This window comes from Rhipicephalus microplus, chromosome 8, assembly GCF_043290135.1.
Source record: "Rhipicephalus microplus isolate Deutch F79 chromosome 8, USDA_Rmic, whole genome shotgun sequence".
In the NCBI taxonomy this organism is placed as follows: domain Eukaryota; kingdom Metazoa; phylum Arthropoda; class Arachnida; order Ixodida; family Ixodidae; genus Rhipicephalus; species Rhipicephalus microplus.
In genome coordinates this window covers 91,871,177-91,893,914 of record NC_134707.1, presented here as the reverse complement: position 1 = coordinate 91,893,914, position 22,738 = coordinate 91,871,177, and positions in this window count along the sequence as shown.

The window sequence follows — 22,738 nt, the reverse complement described above, 5'->3', positions numbered from 1 at the left end:
GATACAAGGAATTCTTACGCGAGATAATGTTCAGGTGTTCTTTCGTCACCCACGGTTATCTCACTTTTTTCCGGTGGTTTTACTTGTTTCAGTGAAAATTGCCTTTCGTATGTCTTTCAAAACTTTCCTATGAGCTCTTTTGACGCCTCATTAGCGCACGTTACTGTCAAGGCAGTAGACTAATCTTGGGCCATTATTTCAGGTTTAAAAGCAGCCAGTCCATTTCCTGTTATTCGCTGCACAGTGAATGTTTGAACTTCACGGTTTGGAATTCTTTTTAGGTTTTCATGGAGCACATAAACAGGGAGGTGAACGTGAATGCCCGATGCAATACTGCTGGTTGTGTAAGCTTTTGTCCCTGCATTTATTATTAAAAGGTCAAGGCATGACGATGTGTCGCACATAATGCGAGCAGGAGTAATGTATAGTTTTTTGAAACCACTCGAAGAAAGTAGCTCAACAAATTCTCTAGCAGTGCAGTCATCAAGAATATCAATGATGAAATGACCGCCACATGGTTTGGTTTGGTTTGGTTTGCTTTTATTTAAGGCAAAATTGAACAAGATTGCCTTGGGGGATACGACTAAAGTATAAGTAAAAGCCTGACTTAGTCGTGCCACCCAGGCAACAAAGCAGAAACATACTGCAAGTACAGCACTCAGAAACTTACAACATCACGTGTTATCTTACACGGCAACTATAGTCAAACAGGAACTGCCAGAAGTGTGAATAAAAGAATAGAAATATAAACAGTCCTTATTCGAGTGGTGGCAAATAACACAAACAGATGCATGTTTTCTATCAAATAATTTAACAAGAAACATCTTGACTAGAAAATCGAGTTGCTCTACAAGACAAATTAGAGTATAATAAACAACAGGCAAGGGACAATAATGAACAAGGTGCAATGAATACAAAAACATCATTAACTACTAATTTCAACAATCAAGAAAAGCATCGCTTTCATCCACTAGGAACTCTTTCGTAATTTTTTAAATGATCTACCTGAAATTCCGTCTTCCAGTAAATGTAATATAGTTGGGTGTTTGTTTAGAATGTTTGAAATTTTTGACGCTAATCGTTGGTCACCGTAGTTCGTGCGTGATCTATATTTGTATATTAGGCTCTTTCTCAGCTTGTATGGTGTGTGTTTCACATAATAAGTGTCCAAGAATAGTGATGTATTTACTTCATACTGGTGTAATATCTCTAGACATAGCTTATGTCTGTATAACAGTTTTATAGGCAATACTTTGTACATTTTAAAGTATGGTCGAGCACTTTCGTAAAGGGGAATGTTAGATATAGCACGTATAGCACGCTTTTGTAATATCAACAGAGAGTTAAGGTTTGTGGTGGTCGTTGTTAGCCACACCAAGGAGCAGCATGTTAGTCGTGAATGTACTAGTGCGTAGTAAATTTGCAGCTTGACATTTGATGGGATGTAGTATCTCAGTCTATTTAAAATGCCGATTTTCCTGGAAAGATCTTTTTTATCGCGTCATTGTGAGGAGACCAAGAAAGTTGTTCTTGGAATAGAACTCCTAGAAATTTTATTGTTGTGCGCGGAATCTCGGTGCTCTGGAAGTAAATTGGAGTGCATGGTATGTGAGCTACTCCTTTAGGCTTGAAAAACATGTACTTTGTTTTAGCGATATTCAATTGAAGTTTATTTGCATATAACCATGAATTTAGTTTCTCCAACCAAACGTTAGCTTCTTTATATAGTTCACATACGTTTGAACCTGTGAAAAATACATTTGTGTCATGAGCATACAATATTATTTTCTTGTGTCCATCGATATTTACGATATCATTATTGAACAGCAGGAATAGGATTGGTCCAAGAATCGATCCCTGGGGGACACCATACTTAATGTGTTCAACTTGAGAGTGTGTAATATTTACAACAGTATAATGTTTTCTAGACGAGAGATAACTTTGTATTAATTGAGCCAAGTGAAAGCTATTTTTGCCAAGTGTTACATGCCAAGTGAAAGCAATTTTTGAAACAAAATCCAGAAAACTTTCATAAAAATCTAGAAAGTCTACTATTCCCACTCGGTGGTCTACTAACAGCGAATATTTTTTCTCGATCCAAGACGGCGAGCTTTTCAAAATCTTCTGTAGGCCCACAATGTTTATGCACCAATGGTCGTTATTTTTCTGCAGTCCCATAAAGTGCAACACCCGCTCCACGTTTATCCAATCGATTGGAAAAGAAACTCTTATATAGAGGCAGTTTCAACTTGCTACTGCTATTTGTATATATATATATACATATATATATATATATATATATATATATATATATATATATATATATATATATATATATATATATGTGTGTGTGTGTGTGTGTGTGTGTGTGTGTGTGTGTGTGTGTGTTCAAGAAACAATACCACGAATACACTCCGGCACGCATCATCGAATTCGGGTCCTCTCAATCGTGAGTGCGAGGCGTTAACCACTGCACCACCGAAGATCACGCCCTTCTGCGTTCGCTTAAACGGCAAGCTATATATATCTACCACTTTCCGCTGCTGACGGGAATGTCAGAGGAATTGCGTTTTTTTTTTCAGTATACCAGCAAGATGGCGCTATGGTCGTGTGTCACCAGATCGCGTGATGGCACGTGCTCCAATCACCCGCGCGTATACTTTGCCCCACTTAGAGGAGGGGAGTGACGCTCCCTCGCCCGCCCTTATCGCGTGCTGGAGAGGAGGGGAGGGTCTTACGTTTTGGCTGGCGTCGGGCTTCACCTGGAACGATTCTACTGTAGTTACCAGGCCCACAAAGGTCACTACAATCGTTGCAGTCTCCGTTTGCGAAAAGCGCGTGCTGCCTCGCCGCTATTGTCTAATGGCTAAGGTACCGGGCTGCGGAGGCTGCATTTCCGATGGAGGCGGAAATGTTGTAGGCCCATGTGCTCGGATTTGGGCGCACGTTAAAGAACTCCAGGTAGTCGAAATTTCCGGAGCCCTCCACTACGGCATCTCTCATAATCATATGCTGGTTTTAGGACGTTAAACCCCACATATCAATCAAAAGCGCGTGATTTTCAGACACAGCGAAGTAACAACTGAGACGCTTAGTCATGCGCATCTGTAGTTGTGAGTACGTTTCGTGCGTCGTTTGTGGGTGACAAATGCGGGGAACATTTCTACCTGCTTTTTCACTTTGCGCGTGACCTTTCAATTAGTTGCGATGGCGTTTATTGCTTTGCCGTTGCATCAAAGGTGTGACTTTTTATTCAGAACAAACTGCCCAACGAAAGCTGCGTTGCGCCATCGGCACTTGTTTCAATGCCATTGTTTTCATGCCGTCAGCATAACGTCGAGCATGGTTGTTACTTCGCGGCTATAAGCTATGTCTTGCTTTGCCATATTGCACGCGAAACTGATATACGATAGTATCTCATTCCAGTTTTTATTCTCCACATTATTGTACATTCAAAGCATATCTGAAAGCGTTTTGTTAAGCTGCTCTATCAAATGATTCGTTTGTGTTCATAGCGGCTTAGAACTGCGTGTACCAGCTTGGCTGTTAATGCTCTACCCCAGCACGTTATTACTAGGAACCGGAATATAGGCAAGTGCCTTTTTTGTTATTTGCGTGTCTATCACGTCATTTTGATATATGGCTATAAAACGGATGTTAAAAAGGTCTTTTATAGTGTTTTATAGTGCTTGTAAATGCGTGTTTAATTGTTTGTGCTTAAATGCCTATAGGTGCTTTAAATGCCTATTTTTCGAATAATCACCTCTATGACTGCTATTTAGGCACAGATTTAGTTTTCGAGCATGGTTTGAAACCATAAATCATACCAAAAGGCAACATTATTATTCACAAACCCTATATAGTTCAACAAATGATGATGTTCTATGATGTTCCTTTAGGGCAAGCTGATATAGTACAGGCAGTGCTACAGTCAGTGGAGCATGTCATAAATTTTAAAGCCAAAAAAGTTACAGATCTGGAGGACCAAAGCAGACGATCTAATTTTAAGTTCATGGACTACCCGAATCATCCGATGAAACCGAAACATCGCTTAAGGATAAGGTTGTGAAAGACGAGTTCGAAGTTAAACTTGGCGTGAAATTCAGATCCATTGGTCGCATTCATCGACTTGGACATCACAAAGGCAAGCGCGCAGTGATCATATACCTCCAATATTTCAATGAAAAACAGGAAATATTCGCTAATGTAAAAAAGCTAAAAGGCAGCTCAATATTTGTCCAGAATGAATACTCCGCATTAACATTAAGAAGACGAAACCTACTGTGGGAAAGTGCTAAAAGTGAAAAGCAACTCGGGAAGAAGGTCTCCCTCATTCACGAAAGACTAAGAATAGATAAAGAATACTCTTATTCGGACAAAACGCTGAACAAACGTATTAAAGCAACAAAAACCGCACAGTCCACGCACGTAAAAGGTCAGCGCGATAATACATCGACATTATCTTGCGACTGACATGATGCCTTTAAAAGCCCTAAACAACTCCGAATATTGAATGTAAACGCCCGCAGTGTGAAAAACAAAACTGAATCCTTAGAAATTTTGTTGCTACAGTATGATCCTCATGTAGCTGTCTTAACAGACACCTGGCTGAATGAGGAGATATGTGACAATGACATAATGCCCCCTTCTTACACAGTATTTTGTAAAGATCGACAGGCTAGGGGAGGAGGCATGGCTATCTTAGTTAAAGATAGTGTTCAGGCGGTTTTATTAGATGACGTAGTAGGTATCGAAAGCATGCGTGTTAAAATCTCTATCTGGGGTCAGAGTTTTATTTTGTACGCACTTTAAAGATCTCCAGATGCCACAACGGATGTATTAGAGACGCTGAATAATGAAAAGTCAATGCACGAAAATAAGAAAATTGTTCTTCTCGGTGATTTCAACCTGCCGGGAGTATATTGTCAAGGCATTGCTGCCAGTAGCTCATATAATAAACACGTTAGCAATATGTTCGATATTATGTTAAGGTATAATTTAATGCAGGCAGTCCATGAACCAACTCGTGTACAGATTTCATCTAGCTCTGTGTTAGACCTGGCGTTTATCAGTCGTGATTTTTCTGATTGCACTGTAGAAGTGGAGCTAGGGCTCTCTGATCACATCTCGATAGCATATTATTACCACTTCAACCACTTAAAAAAATAAAGACGTCCCTGCACGTTCCTTTAATGACTTTTCTCATGCCAATGACCCAAGCATTATCAATTACTTGCAAAACAGTTTGATTGATTTTGAGGGCAACAACGATCAATTACTCTGGAACAAGTTCAAAGACATGTGCCACTACTGCCTGGATAATTTCGTTCCTAGTAAACCGAAGAAAGTTAAAAAGAAAACGCCTTGGATGAATCGGAAGATCATTCAACTAAAACGCAAAATAAAGAGATATAAAAAGAATCATGTGCAGAATGACAAAATAACGCAGAAGTAAGATGACCTCGCTCGTGCACTTCGCGCAGCAAAAGAATATTATTTCCAAATATCGCTTTTTTACTTCATAAAAATTAGCCTGATAAGTTTTGGCACTACATAAAAGATAGCGAGAAACCAGTTACTCAAATATCAGTTGACGGGAAGCCGGTGACAGATAAGTGTGAGGTTGCTCAACACTTCAACTATTTTCAAGATGTATTCTCTAGTGCAACTGTATGCGCCTGTGACGGCACATTCTCCAAACAATAAGCCCCGCCACGGTGGTCTAGTGGCTAAGGTACTCGGCTGCTGACCCGCAGGTCGCTGGTTCAAATCGCGGCTGTGGCGGCTGCATTTCCGATGGAGGCGGAAATGTTGTAGGCCCGTGTACTCAGATTTGGGTGCACGTTAAAGAACCCCAGGTGGTCGAAGTTTCTGGAGCCCTCCACTACGGCGTCTCTCATAATCATATAGTGGTTTTGGGACGTTAAACCCCACAAATCAATCAATCTCTAAACAATTATATATGAGTTTTGTATCGTATGCTGGGCTAATTAATATGCTTCTTAACTTGAAAACTAAAACTTCTTTTGGTCCCTATGAGATCCCTAACATGTTACTCAAACGATATGCCGAGATTCTTGCAAACTTTCTTGCAATCTTGTTTCGTGTCTCAGTCATCACTGCACAACTGCCTATTGACTGGGAGATAGCCCGGGTTGTTCCCGGGTTCAAGAAAGGTGACAGGACACTTTTACAAAATTATCGTCCTATTTCACTGACATCCCAATGCTGCAAACTTGTGGAACATATTAAAGCCAACTGTGTTCGTGAAATTCTTGAAAATAATGCTGCACTAACAGAACATCAGCACGGCTTTCGAAAAGGGTATTCAACGATAACTCAACTAATAACAGTAGTTCACTCATTCGTTTCATCTCTTGATTCTAATGGCCAAGTAGATGTAATATTTCTTGATTTTAGTAAAGCTTTTGACAAAGTTCCTCACAATAAACTTATCATAAAGCTTAGAATTCTGGACGTTCCTGAACACTTCATCAGATGTATTTCTGCTTACCTGACTAACAGGAAGCAATTTATTGACATTGGAGGTGAACGTTCTGAAAGTTTGGCAGTCACTTCAGGGGTGCCACTAGGCAGTGTCCTATGCCCCTGCTTTTCTTGGTTTATAATAATGATATTGTTAGCGTAGTAAGCCCTGGTGTTCAAATTCGATTATTTGCAGATGAATGCGTATTATTCAAAAAAATTTTTCTTTTTGTTGATCAGGTTGTGTTAAATAGCAATTTAAATAACGTATTGCAGTGTTGCGAAAAATGGGGCATGTTTTTGAACGCTGATAAAGCCGTACTTCTCCCTATAACGCGTAAAAAAGCACCCCTGTCTTTTACTTACCAGCTTGGTTCTTCGCCACTTAGGCAAGTCGATAGCTCTAAATACTTAGGTGTTACAATAACAACTACCTTATCGTGGAATAAACATATAAATATTATTTCCTCCGCTGCATTCAGAAAACTTTGCTTTGTAAAACATAAGCTTCATAATGCCACAAGAAATGTTAAATTACTGGCCTATTATTCTTTAATAAGACCCAAATTAGAATACGCGAGTGCAGTATGGGACCCATACACTCAAACTAACATCACGTGCCTGGGAAGAATACAAAAGAAGGTCGTAGGGTTCATTTTTAACAAGTTCTCACGAGTCGACTCTCCTTCTGAAATAATGAAGGCCAATGGCAATTCCCTTCTCAGCACACGTCGAAAACAGATAAGAATTGACCTTCTTTCTCTTTTTCTGAACCACAAACTTGCGATTGACCCATCGGCGTACCTGAAATCGTTATCAACCCGACCCACAAGGCATCGTCACGCCAAATCTCTAACACCCAATTTCTGCAGGACAGACGCTTATAAGTTCTCATATTTTCCACGCACGGTCTCAGATTGGAACGGGACAACTCAAGCATCCTCAGAGAATCTATTTATCCTTCGCTCTAAATAGCATTGTCCTGAAAATTCAGGTTTCCAATCTTTTATTACAGCGTTTTTTCTTTTCTTTTCGTTTTCTTTTTCATCTTGTATGTGCTGTACGTATTTTATACTTATGTATTCATTACTTCCTTGGCTTGAACGGTGAAAATAATGGTGTTTATTGTTTTGTATTTGTTTTGTATTTATTTTTACTTTAATCGCACAACATATGAAGTATCATTTTGTGGTGTTTTTTTCTCTTTTGTCTGGTACATGCGTTATTATGAAGTAATTTGCTATGTCGCTTCTTGTGTTCCCTATGAGTGTATGAAAAACTCACCCCAAACAATCTTTATGCCACCCATTGTTCGTCTATGTCCCCTTGTAACTGCCCACCTGCTTGGACCTAAGGGTCTGCAGTTTGTAATAAATAAAATAAAAATAAAAATAAAAGATCTCTAGTTTTAGCAACTACCGCAAAACAACCACTAACCGCAGTTAAATGCCATTCGCTGGCCGCCATACGCGAACGATGACAGAAGGAGCACGAGGAGTGCAAAATACGCTATTTCTGCAGCCTTAAGTGGAAGCCGTGTCTGCAGGGAGTAAATGAGAGAGAATTAAAGATGGGAATAAGGGTGGCGTCTATGGCCGACACGTCTTCTACGAACAGCTTTCCAGTTGCCTGCAAAAACTCAAGAACAGCAGGTTTTTCTGTGCAGCTGCTAGTAGGCAGAGAACGAATAAAAAACAATGGAGGGCTACTCAAAAATGCTCATGTTGATTTCGTGGTGGCGCAGGCCACCAAACCTTTATACCTATACAGCGAAGCCTGAGACAGGCGCTGGCAATGGCGTATTTAGCCTACATTACCCCGTGCCTCAATACGTTTGTGCCGTATGAAATCCCTTGGCATATGTCTTTAAGTGACAAACATGAAAAAATACGGAACAGGGCTGCAAGGTATGTCACAAGTGATTACTAAAAATGACAACTGTACCAATAGGCAAAATCAACGAGGATGGAAAGTGCTATCCTCGGGTTGAATTAAGTTGAGACTAAAACTATTATGTCTGGTATTTCATGGGAAAGCTCGCGTTCAATAATGATTGTACCTAAACAGTCCTGTTCGCGCAATGGTAATTGTTTTAAGATTTTAGAATGTCGTATCAGATCTATTCTCCATATTATTTTGTTTTTGTTAGTTTCATGACTCCGTGAAATGGCCTATGAAGAGAACAAGTGTGCTGTATAAATGAAGGCGTGTTTTTTTTTTTGACTTTATAAACCATCTGTGGCAGCACCATCTGTAAGCTTGAAGACGCCCAGCTATCTTATTGGCCGAATTGAAAGCTGCGAATGAGAAGCATGTTGAAGCCAGCAACGAAATTTGTTTGCTTATGGATAAATTCGCGGCATGGGAAAGCCATTCCACGTCTCCCCATAGCGCAGGTTTATCGGAGGCTAAGGCTGATGTGTTGCGTGCTGTGTCTAGCAAGGTAACAGAAATTTTATTGTGGTGTAGTAACTCTAAAATTAGACTGCGGCGATCTAACCTTCTTTTTTTGAGCTGGACGATGAACCTAATGAAGACTGGACAAAATCCGAACAAAAAATAGCAAAATTCTGCTCTGAAAAATTAGGCGTCACTGTGACGGAGCAGAAATTTGAGCGTGTGCACCGAATAGGCAAATACACAGGAGATAAGCAGAAGACTATAATAGCAAAAATAACGTTCTTTAAGGATAAAAAGCGAATCTTGTCGTCCACACACAAGCTAAAAGCATCCGCATTTTCCATACGAGAAGATTTTTCACCAAAAACTCGGCTTCTGGTGAGAAAACAAAGAAACGCAGAAAAATGCGTATAAGCTCTCTGTGCTTATACGCACTATCTGTGCTTATAGCATAAGCTACGAATCGCTTCCAAGATATACATATATGACTCTGCGAGAAACACAGTTATCAAATCTGTCAGGTAGCTACAGCACTTCACGCAAATGCAGAATAAACAAACAAGGCATGCTGATACTTCACTATCACTGTCACTAGCAAACACACGCAGCATTATGACAAAACAAGATTTCATCTCTACTTTTCTGGATGACAGAAGTTCTGAAATTGTCGTCTTCACAGAAACTTGGCTAAATCCTGTCATCAGTGATGATGAAATCTTCACCTCAGCTAGCTTGTACCATAACTACAGGTGTGATTGCACTGGTAAAAGAGGAGACGGTGTTTTGCAGGGCATAAAAAAACCGTCACTTCATTTTTAGTGAACACTCATTCTGATCTCGAAATAGTTTGGGCAGCCTGTACCGTCCCTTCCTCCAAAATCCTTGTAGGCTGCTGCTATCGAGCGCCGGACATCGCTTCTTCCTTCAATACTATGCTACAAGACAGTATCAACAAGGCATGTGAAATTTTTAAAGCAGACATAATTTACACATTACGTGACTTTAACTTCCCCTCATTGACTGGATGACACTAGCTGTCATCACCATGTAAGACGTCAAATGATTTTTTTAACTTGACTCTAGATTTCAACCTCTTTCATACTGTTCAGAAGCCTACACGTAGTGCAAACATTCTAGATCTTATTCTAACTACTGCTCCGGACACAATGCGTAAAACGAATAATTTGAACGGATTCAGTGACCACACGCTACTCCAAGTAGGGATAAACATACCCCGACATGTAGCTGCTGTACACGTAAAACAAGTTAGAGACTATAATAAATGCAACTATCAGGAGATGAATTATCAACTAGCATTCTTTTTTAAAAGTACTTGAATACCTTGTTTCCACAATTGATTTGTCAAAGAGAACTGGCTAATTTTCAAACAAATTTTGTGTATGTTACTAGACAAATATCTACCACTGGTTAAAATTAGCAATGATAAATCAAATCCGTGGTTCACTAAAAATCTTCAGAAAATGCGGAATAAAAAACAGCTATATACTAATGCAAAGTGCTCGGGCAGTTCTTCTTGTTAGCTCAAATATAAAACCTGCATAAAAGCATGTTGCGCTGCTTTACGTAAGGTTAAGGCGAACTATTATTCTATTGATCAACCCACACTACTGAAAAACAACCCAGCTAAATTTTGGAAAGTCATCAATCCCACCAGCAAAAAAACAGGACATCTCATTACACGATTACAACAACGTCCCACTTTCAGCTAGCCAATGCCCAACAGCACCTAATTCCTTTTTCACTTCTGTCTTCACAAAAGAGAACAGTACAAACATACCCTACGCAGCCGAGCTTGACTACCAATTCATGGAACAAATAGACATTGAGCTAGACGGCATAGTTGGAGCCATAAACAATCTCAAGTTATCTACGTGAAGCGGTGTAGATGGAATCAATTTTAAGATGCTTAAAAATACAGTAAAGGTTTCAAGCAAAATTCTACTCTAAATAGTCCGGCAGTCTCTAGAAAGTACCAAAGTACCGTCTGACTGGAAGTTGGCAAAAGTACTACCAATATTCAAAAGTGGAAATAAAACATCATGTGAAAATTACCGTCCTATTTCGCTTACATGCGTTTGTTGTAAAATGCTAAAACACATGATCGCTTCGCATATTTACAGACATCTGGAATGCAATAATTTATTTTTCAAAAATCAACACGCTTTCCAACATGATTTTTCGTGTGAGACTCAGGTGTTCAAACTAACCACAGATCTTAATGCAAATATGGACAATATTCATAAAACTGACTGCGTGTTTCTGGACTATTCGAAGGCTTTTGACCGGTTTGCACACTGTCGGCTGATATTGAAACTATCCGCCTTGAAGTAAGACTCCCGTATACTATCATGGCTTCGCAATTTTCAATCTATTATGCAGCAGTAAACAACAGTAAACAATTTTTCTTCTTAACTAACTGATGTTTCTTCCGGTGTACCACAAGGCAGCGTACTCGCACCATTAATTTGCCTCATATTTAAAAATGATCTTCCGCTACATGTCTCTTCATGCGTCAGGGTATTTGTCGACGACTTCTTTATTTATCGCCCAATTAAAAACTTCAAAGATCACCTGTCACTTCAAAATGACCTCGATGGATTTAATGGTTGACGTAGTACATGGCTCATGACTCTAAATCTCTCAAAATTCAAAGTAATATCATTCACGCGTAAATCTTGCAGATCCTAATTTTCATACAGCATTAATCAGTTCATTGTATCGATTGCAACGCAATATCGGTACTTGGATATTATACCTACACCTACTCTATTGTGGTTCGACCACATTAAAGCCATATCTGCCAACGCCTCCAGGTCACTTGGTTTCTTTAAACGCAAAATTCGCACCTTCAAGCATACGCAAACTATCATACTTAACTCTGGTCCGCCCTCAAATAGGATATGGCTGTTCGATCTGGTCTCCCCATCAAAATACTTAATTGAAACATTGGAAAAAATTCAGAATAGGTCAAGCCGCTTCATCGCCAATAACTAGTCTCCATTCCAGTATATTGTATATTAAACCACAACCTTCACTTCCACTCTATAACATCCGTCATGACAATTCCTTGACTTCATTCTTTCATAAAATGACTCACTCCTCCCGAATCACCGTTACTGGTCTGCACAAATCATATCTCACCTCACGCACATTACACAATCATCTCAGCTATTCCCGTATATACGGCTCTACAGACGCGTTCAACAAGTCGGCACTCTCACGCGCCATTATTCTCTGAAATAGTTTGCCTGAATACATTGCTGCCGAGACAAATCATAAAACAGTCCATCATATGTTACCGATTCACTTCACAAACTTCTCCGAGTAGATGCCTTTCCGCAGTGCTAGGATGAATTTTGGGAACGTTTTCACACAACATCATCATCAAAGCGAATCGTTCGCATGCAACATCAGATAAGCTATTTCTGACGAACAGTTATCTCGCATATCGCCTTTTTTTTCCTCGTGCAGTAAATTGACCCCGCTGTACTGCCGCTATGAAATGTATCGTTTTTTTATCTTCATCGCGCATAGTATTAGTTTTCGTTTTGTAAAACTTGAATTCATTTTGAGATTGCGGCAGCGGTGCCATGTAACCACTGCCTTCTTGTGCTCAATAAACGTACACTTTCGCTTACGGTTTGCATGCGTGCTTCATCTTTACATGTATATACTTATCTATAATGCTTTCTGTTTAATATATTGCAAAGGCATCTTTCCTCATGTATTTTTGCCAACTCGACATGTATATGTACTTGTATCTAGTGTATCGCCCCCCTTACTCAACGCCCCCACCCCTAGGGCCTGTAAGGTACCTTGAATAAATAAAAAAATAAATAAAAATTGTGGAGGCGTCTTCACCGGTGGCAGCAGCAGCAGTGGTGGGCTGTACATTGCGACCAGCGACTCGTAGCGACTCGTTGTAAGAATGAACCAGAATAAACAAGTTGTATGGTACAGGTGTTGGACGACGCACGCTCGACGCATAGTTGACAGATCACTGGTCTAGTAGCAATTAGGGCAACGGAAAGGTTTGCCTCATTTCCTGTCACTTAACTTCCGCAACAGAAGCCACTGCAGGTTCTTGCGGAGGGACAAGGAAGCTGCGGATATATGCCCGAACAACCTCATGAATTAGGTCTGGTAGAGAACCTTAACAGCTGGCTGCCAGAGCAGAGGCGCTGATTGACGTTTTCTTTGGTCGGACGTAAGGGCGGCACCATTGCTGTAGTGCTCAATCGGTAGTTGTAGCCTATTTGAACAATTGCTCAACGATTGTCGGGGGTTACGAAGAAGACTGGCAAACAGCTGTTCTTTTCTGCCTCGTAAGAAATGCCTGAGGCTGTCTGGCTGCCAGCATCTCGGGGTCAGGTCGTCGAAATAGGCGGGTCATATTTTCCGCTAACAAGGTGACACTCTCAATCGGTTTCTGGATGCATTACTGAATGAGTTGCTGAGAGTAATCACGATGGTCATTGTTTGGAAAAATGCTGAGAAGTTGCTGCCGATAATCAACTCATGAAGACATCGTGATGTCGTGGTTCTCGTACCATGTACGAACGCTGTCCGCCAAAGCAAAGAAGGTGCGTGAAAGCTTTTGTTCGACAGTTCAACGACTAACCAGTCCTTGACGTCGTCATAAATCTTGTATGTTGTGGTGCGATCTGTGTTATTGTCAACTGCCTGGTGGCGTCACTCAAGTCAGAGACTGGGACCGGCGTCTCCGAATAATGCACTTGGTTTTGTCTTGCTGACAAGTGCACAACAAGGTGTCAAACCCAACAAGGTGTCAAAAGTGGCCAAGCAGACACCTTCACTACTCCTGACCAAGGAAGCTAAAGAAGCATTGACTAACGAGCAACAAATTCCTGAAAGGAAGTTGCTCGAAATTTCTATTGGGCAACCAGACGCATTCCACTTCACCAATGCTGCATGTTGGCCAACGGGAAAAACGCGTTACGAGGACTACGCAGTGCTCTCCGGAATCTGCCACGCTTTTTTCGACGTCCAGGCACGTTCGCCATTGTACTGTATGGGCCCGAAAAGTCGTCGTTCGCTCAAAACTTTCTCGCTTTATGCAGACGAGCTGATTTCCTATCAAACCGTCGTCAAGCGTTTCATCGAGCACTTTGTGGATCCGGCCAACAAGCTCCACAAGTCTTCTCGCTTGTAATAGGCGCACTTTGGAACCAGATAAAAGTGTTAATGATTGCTATGCAGAATTATGCTGACTTATAAAGCGTTGTAACTACCCGTCTTCTCAAGTCAAAAGCGTCTTGTACCTGACCGGTTTGTGGTAGGCCTTGGAGATTGCCACCTTTTGGAGCAGTTATGCCGTACTTCCAAATTATCACTAAAGGATGCTTGGATTTTGGCGTGCCAGTGGGAAGACGCCGAGAAAGAAAAAAAGGCAAAAGTAACTGCCTAAAAAATTATACGGGTCGAGATGAGCGCAACGAAAGCTCACAAAGCGCCACGGCGTCTCGATGCTAAACAGCGCAACGCGCAGGTCAATAAAGAACTCGCTGGAAAGGCTACTTGTTCTTTTTGCGGACGTTTATCGCATCTTCGCTCATAATGCCCAGCATGTGCATCTCACTGCTATAATTACCGAAAAAAGGACGTTTCACTGAGGCCTCTAATCCCTGTAAAGCAAAAGTGGCCAAGCTTTCCACTCTCCACATGGATACTGTTGTCGCACCCGAACATACAAATTGCGTAGACGTCACGGTTTGTATTTATACTGCCTCTTTCACGGTGGTTTCTTGTGCGAAAGTCTCATTAGTGCCAGCTGATTTCGTGATTTCGCTGCAGTACCCCTTGGGTTCGACCAAGTGCACAACTTCTTGACTGGTCCAGGAGGGGAACCACTTCGTGAGCTGGGATTGTACAGCCCTCAGCTCCTGTGGCAAGGGAAAAAATTGCACAGTGACTCTATGTGGTGCAGTTTTTAACTACTCTATGTAATGCAGTCACTCACTGGGTTAACCCGTGCTGCAGGCTCTTGAAATCATCCTAAGGCCAGGAGGCGTAGTGACGCCCCAACTGAAGCATCATGCGGAACTGTTTAAGAGCCTTGGTACGCTAAAATATGAGTACAAAATCAGACTAAAACCTGTCTCCTTACCATTTTAACTTGGTGCACCTAGACTTGTCCCTATCCAATCGCAAGTTCGACAAGAACTAGACATAATATAGACCGAAAAAGTTGTTCGTCGGATAGATAAACCAACACCTTGGTGTGCGGGACTCGTAGTAGTTCTAAGAGCTTCAGGTGGTTACCGACTTTGCATTGACCAGACTCGCCGGAATGAGAATATGCTTCGAGAAAGCCGCATATTGCCTACTGTTTAGCAATTTCTCTGTCTGATAGGCGACGCAAATTTTTTTTCTAAGCTCCATGCCACAGGTGGCTTTCATCAGGTCAAGCATGCTCTAGAGTCTCAACAGTTGATACCTTTCATAACACCTTCTAACCAATAATGTTTTGTTGCCTGCCGTTTGTTATCACATCCGCCCCGGAATATCTTTAAAACCAGATGGCAAGGATCCTCGAGGGACAAGAAGGTGTTGCAAATATGATAAACGACATCCTCGTTTTCGATCACCACGAGAAAGAGCACGACTCCCGCTTTGAGCATGTCTTCTCAGAAATCTCCAAAGCCGGAACCCCTCTAAAGAAAAAGAGTGCCACTTCCGTGGGTTTGATGTACTTTCCGAAGTGCTGTCGTCTCAACCAGTGGCATCAAACTTGATTCAGACAAACGAAAGGCTATAAAGACTCTTGAAGCACCCAAGAACATCGTGGAACTTCGCCTAAGTCTCGGAATGATGAACCGTCTCACAAGGTTCCTTCCTAACATCTCCGAGATAACAGCACCCTTGCGTGCTTTTCTGAGCAAGAACATGGCTTGTGCGTGACACCACGAACAAGAGTCGGCCTTCAGCAAGATCAAACAACTCCTGGTATCATATAGGTGCCTCACTAAATATTACCAATCCTACGCAACCTCAATTTCAGTGGATGCATATGCTTTTGAACTAGGAACAGTCTTACTAGAAACGCAACCATGTGGAGAACATCAACCATGCAGTAACATGTGCTTCTCGCTCCATGACGGTCATGGAACAGAGGTACAGTCAGACTGATAAAGAAGCTCTGGTGGCTATATGGCCAATGCGCAGGTTGGATGAGTTGGTATGTGGAATTCACTTTGTCGCGGAAATGGATCATCAACTGCTAGTCACTTTGTTTAGCAAAATGACAATGAGTATGGTCTCCCCTCACATCAAAACCTGCGCCTCAAGCTGCTGGACTACCAGTTAACCATGCAGTATGTCTTGGTAAATGTACTTGCAACAGCCCATCCTTTCTCGACAATACCACCGAAGGTTTCTTCTTCTCTCGACATGGTGGAATTGTTTGCAACAGAAGTGGTTTACAACGCATCCTCAACTTAGCCACTGTATCCGCATAACATCAAGCAAGCTCAATGCACAGATGACGAGTGCACATATCTGCTTGATCTAGCCCAGGGAGGTAGGCCACACAAGAAAAATTCTTCCACTACATTTGGTGACGTGTAGTGCGGCAGCTAACGAGTCTGTGACAGTCTGTGACATTAGTATGTCACAGACTGTGACATAATAATGTCACAGTCTGTGACATTATTATGCTCAAAGGTCCCTGCATCGTGGTGACTATTCTTTGAGACCAGTAGTTCTGAATCTGCTGCATGACGGTCATCAAAAGGTATACCGGTACAAGGGAAAAGCCAGAGATTCAGTGTGGTGGCCAAGGGTTGCCAAAAACATTGAGTCTATGGTAGCTCAATGCAAGCAGTGTGCACGCACTCGGAGAAATCCAGCGGAGCACACTATTACCGCGGCGCTAATCGACATTTTTTGTATGAACCTCTTTCACAGCAAAGGACAAACGTTTCTGGTTATCGCGGATTATTACTCCTGTTTCCCTGAAGATATTAGCCTTCGATTATCAACAGCTTCTGTAGTCGTAGAGGTGCTCCAGAGCATATTTGCTTGATGTGGTATCCCAGAAGTTGTGAGATCCGCTAACGGGCCACGACCTTCCTCCGAGAAGCTGAAGGGGTTTGTCGATTTCTGTGGTTTCACTTTTGCGATCAGCATCCCCCATTTTCCTCAATCCAATGAAGAGGATGAACGGATTGTTCGCACAGACAGATCTTGACAAATCAAGCAAGCCGCATCTAGCCTTACTCAGCTACAGGAATACACCACGCATAAATGGCTCCAGTCTCGGTCAGGTCCTGATTGGGGGGAACTCGGGACACGAGTACCGATAATGAAAGAGTTGCTGCTAGCATCTTGGCCTGATAGAGGCAAAGTGGCAGCTAATGATACGTCCTACAAAATTAAAAGTGAATGCAACCTGAATTAGCATTATCGGGCTAGGCCACTGCCTCTACTGGAGACAGGAGATCGAGTTTGAGTTCGACCTGAAGGAGTCCGAGCTACTGTGGTAAGTGAGGGCCAACAACCCGCTGTTACATTGTAGAGACGGACCAAGACGCAGTTTTGCAGCGTAACCTGTGACACCTGTCGGGTCCTCACACCAGAACTCGACGGACTCTGCAATTCCTACAGGTGCAGCGCAGGATGCTTTCCCGGCGAATTCGACGGCGGACATACCGGACACTGCAACCGAGGTCGACAGTGATTGTTGTGATGATGGTGTTGTGATAACGCGTAGTGGCCGCCGTGTAGGGCCCCAGGATGTCTGAACTTGTAAGGTAAACAAGTTCTTGAAGGAATGAGGTGTTGTGCCACCTCTGTTATTGACAAATGTCTGGTGGCGCTGCCCACATTAAGGTCTGGAACGGGCGTCTCTGAATAAATCACTTAGTTTTCTCTCGCTGACAAGTGCGGTCGCATCTCCTGTGCCTGGCTCTAAACGTCTCGCCTTTCAGCCAACTTCCAAAACACATCACCATGGAAGGTTTTGGGTATCTAAGGCTGCTCAACAGTCAGCTGTAAAGCACCTCCTATGCCAATTTTTCCAAGCACAATGCGTAGCTGAGAAATTTGCTGAAAAATTGCGTTCAGACAGGCCGCGCTGTCGGTGACTGCAGCAGTGGGCAAAAGCATTCACTTGAAGAATGAGTTGCACTGTCAGACTCGAAGTGTCAGGTCACGGAGGCGTCCCGAGCATCAGTCACAGAAGTCCATCACATCTTCCAGTGTCGCAACGTAGAAACAACAACACAAAAGATTTTCTTGCAATGATAATAGGCAAGACTGTACTGGAACCGAAGGAAAAAAGGAAGGAAGGAAGGAAGGAAGGGAAACAGAGAGGGAAGGAGAGCCTTGAATCTGTTACACACAACCACGCTGAGATATTTGCCAATAACCGGGTAGTTCTAACGAAGTACAATTGAATTGTTAGCTCATGTCTTTTAAACTACTGAGAGGGATCAAGGGAAAAATAAATATTAGAAATTAAAAAAGAGCACAAGAGCAGACGCCCCAACGTCATCTTCTTCGATTATGACGACGACGACGACGACCACGACGACGCTGATGATGATTATGATGATGATGATGATGATGATGATGTCATCAAGTGTATGGCACTCACTCACGAATTGAGATGGGTCAACAACCGTGTGGTAGAATACATAAATTCAACTAAAACAGCCAGAAAATTTAGTTTAGGGACAAAACTGCGAATAAATAAAAATGGCTGCTGAGCAAGTGGTCAAACCTTCTCTTGCTCCTGATAGACCTAATGACAAATTGGAAACTAAACAGCTGAATAAGTTAAGATTTACTAGCTCAGAAATCATTTTGTTTCCTTGAAGTAGTCAAACACAGTACGACATACATCCCTGGGGCAGTAACTAATGAAGTGCTGTCTAGTAACAAAAGTGCTGTACCAGTTACTTTTATTGCTAGCTTCTGCTATGTGGCTTCTGAAAATATTTTTCTCTGGTTAGAATAACGACGACTGCATAAAAAGAAGTTTTCACTTCACAAGCCAGAAACTGCTCCTCATGCGGCTAGCTTTGTTCTTCTCTGTTGTACTGCCGAGTAGTAATCATTACCATATCACGATATCCATATCCCTGGATGACTGGTTTTCATGTACATTGCTTGGTAAGAAATCAAAGCCAAGCTGCCGTTTCGAAGACCAACCTTTTTTCTCTTGCACGTTATATATTCAACTGTTAAAAACATGCGAAATTCGCGCAACAAAACTTCAAGAGAGTGGTAAGTTGTTCGAGTTAGTATAGGTACGTAATATTATTAACATATCGATAATACTACATTAAAAACAAAAACGCCAGGCCCGCGTGAAAGGCACTGCATAGAGTCAAAGCGTAGTCTAGAAGAGTGGTCTTTCAGAGCCTTTTCTAAACACTCATTTTGTAACTGCTGGAAGCGCACTTGCTTGACGTCCAGTTCGGCATTATTATTAAAAGTTTTATAATTGAAGGCTGGCATTCGATGTGCTACTTTTCGTCATTATTCCGAAAAGCGTGGTATTCGCTAAACTATCACAAAAAATTGGTGCCAAATGTACATGCTGTGGCTGACTACGATGATAAGTTATGCCTGAAGTTGGTATGCACCATAAAAACAAGCTCTTCTAAATGGTTGGAGCGTTGGACGACCCACTCGTTGCACGTCGCATTGTGTGATGACTGCTTGTTCTTTCGCTGTTCTAAACGCTTTATGAGTCATACTGACGCGATTGCTTTTCTGACAGCAAGCCTGCCTAAGGCAAGTTTTTCAACAAGTCCCGAAAAGCGGCGAGGCTAAGTGTAACTGGGCTGGCACTCTGCGGACCCGAGTTCGAGCCTCACTGTGTCATTCGTACTAGGTTTTCTTTGTGATTTTGCGCGAATTTTTACGGACATCTATGGCAGCGGTGGACAACTACGGCACCTCGCGAGACCAGAGTTGGGATCTTATAAAACTTTTACTGTAATAATGATGAGTATACTAATAAAGAAAGCGAAAAAATACAAGATGCAAAACCAGAAGAGCTATAGAGGGCAAGCAAAGTCCTCTGTAGCTTTTTCTTTCATCTCTTCTTCTTTTCAACAGTTTTTTATCACTGTAGATAATATAAAGATATTTAAGGTACTGCCCGAGAAAAATAAAAAGGCAATATGCTTTTTTGAAATAAAAATCTAGATCAGAATTTTACTGGTAGAAATACCGTCACTATATGTGTGTTCACGCAAGCACATCACAATTCATGGTCTAGCTCACATGCTGTTAAATGTAGATTGTTGCTGGCTAATAAAAACAATTTAGAACTACACCAGCAACCTTTAGAAGTATGAATATTGCTAAACAGAGTTATAAAATAAAGAAATAAGGGGAAGTGGGAAGCTTCTGAAGGGTATTTTGTAAACAGGGGACGGGTGCAGGAGTTAATGTTTCGACAAGTGGACTTGTCTTATGCAAGGTTGAAAGGAATTTCCGTAGCGCTTCTGCATTTATTCTTCAGTGCCTCTTCTCCACACTAACAAAGAAGAAAAAGAGGACAACAGAGGAATAGGCTAAGAAGGGGGGAACCATGGCGAAATGGTATGTGAAATGGCAGAAGGTATAGCCTGAAAAAGAAAGACGTTGATGTATATGTCAATCCTAAAGAAAATTGAAATTGAAAATGCTTTTCTAGATTTTACGTGCAGGGGTGAAAACAGACAAGGATTATTATTGGACGTGCTCTTACAAAATGTTTTTAAGAGCAACACGCAGTACATTCAAACAACGAATGCACGTTCGAACAGTTGTATTCCAATTTACTTTTTTCTCTGATGCCATTAAAATGTGGAATGGATTAACGAATGATGTGGTGCTAAAAAGTACATTGAGTGAATATGAAATTGCTCTTCACGAGCATTTTGTTGAAAGTATATAGACTATTTGTGTTCATGTATTTGTTGATTCAAACATCAAAATGTTTAAAATGTCCTAAATATATGTTGAAAATATTACGAGTTATATGGATGTACCCATATGTCTCATAGACGTTTGCTTTATCTCACAGAATTCGTCTTACAAATGCCCCTCAAATATTCATGTAATCTTCGGCACGCTCCCTGTAATGACCCTCAAGTTAGGGTTAACAGTATGACTAAATAAAAAGAATACAATTCTTGCTCACACCACACCGGGGGCTTAGCCAAGAATCAAGTAGCTGAAAAGAAAGAAAAATATCCATTTAAATACTAGCAGAGAAAATTATTAGAGAAAACAAATTGGAGAAAAACGAAACGAAAAAAAAAGACGAAAGGGAAACAGAAAAAGAGGTGAGGCTGGTGAGAAAAAAAAGAGAGCGGTATGGCTGTAAGCGTGTCACAGAGTTATAGTTTTCGTAAGAAAGTACCGCTAAACAACGAAGAGTTAAAATTATATAGGAGCCACACTTAAGACTAATCGGCTCCCGTTGTCTATGTACCTTATCGTGTGGACTCAACGGGTTCGTTTGTAACGTTTTTACCTGATGGATGAAGGGTAATAAACTTGCTAGTAAGATACTACTCTTCATAATAAAGCGAAAGCTGTTATAGGACCACAAGTGTTGTTATGCTGCAATAGTCCTGCCCCACTGTGGTCGGTGTCCGTAGGCACAACAGACGCGAAATAAAAAAAAATTGCCATTTTTTTCTGTTGGTTTAGCTTGGGAATAGATCTTATCTAAAGCATGCGCATAGAAGGTGACTTATTTTCATTGTGCGAAACGTTATGAAGTGGCGCTAAAGATGTGAACAAAAGCACGAATTGACGTACGTAAACAGCCGAATGTTTTATACACCCAGTTGTTTACCGTTTGGTGACCATTCTAACAGCAACATGACTATTAAAAATGCCAGAAGTGGCACGCTAATAAGCACTGGCGCTCACGAGATTGGCTATCCTAGACAATGCTACACGAATCGATTTCAGTGGATAGCGTTTATTACAATTGACGATGACCTGATGGGACGGCTGTTTTGTGGGAGCTGGCGTATCTACAACTGATAAGGCTGTAAAGTTTGACGTAAGATGTGTCAAAGACAGCACGTCCCTACGATGGTTAGTTTATCGAATACTGATGCACAGTGCATCGATATCAGTTCAAGAAATCACCTAGATTTAGGCGGGCTGATAGATAGATAGATAGATAGATAGATAGATAGATAGATAGATAGATAGATAGATAGATAGATAGATAGATAGATAGATAGATAGATAGATAGATAGATAGATAGATAGATAGATAGATAGATAGAAGCTCAAAGTGAATGCGTTGCTCGAAGAAATGCTTGGCATTTAAAACAAAGCAAATAAGAATCAGCCATCACAGACTGGCATTTCAGCCCCCACGCTGCTTGCGTGCCACCCAAGTATTGAAAGTATATTCAGTAGATATAAGTATAGCCTGACACACTACATACCACTAAGAATAATATCGTGCTAGTTGAAACGGATAACGCTCAGTTTAATTTTTTATTGCTTGGTGCTTTTTAGTTGAAAAATCCTGTTTATGTAGCAAGCGCTACGTGTAGCACTCGCAAAGTAAAATAGATGAAGTTATAAACAGCAGAGTGCTACGTTATGGTGATTGTTGCCCGCCAACAATACCAAAAATATTTTCAAATACCACTCAGTTAAAATTCATATATTGCATTTTAATTGACGTAGATAAGTAATTCATGCCACGTCAAGTCGTAATTCGTGTGATGACCTGAAATGTTATGTCTTGATTTTTATGCACGCATAGATGCATAATTTATTTTATAACATACGACTGCACGTATGTTCTCGTAAATACAATGGCATACTAGATCTACCA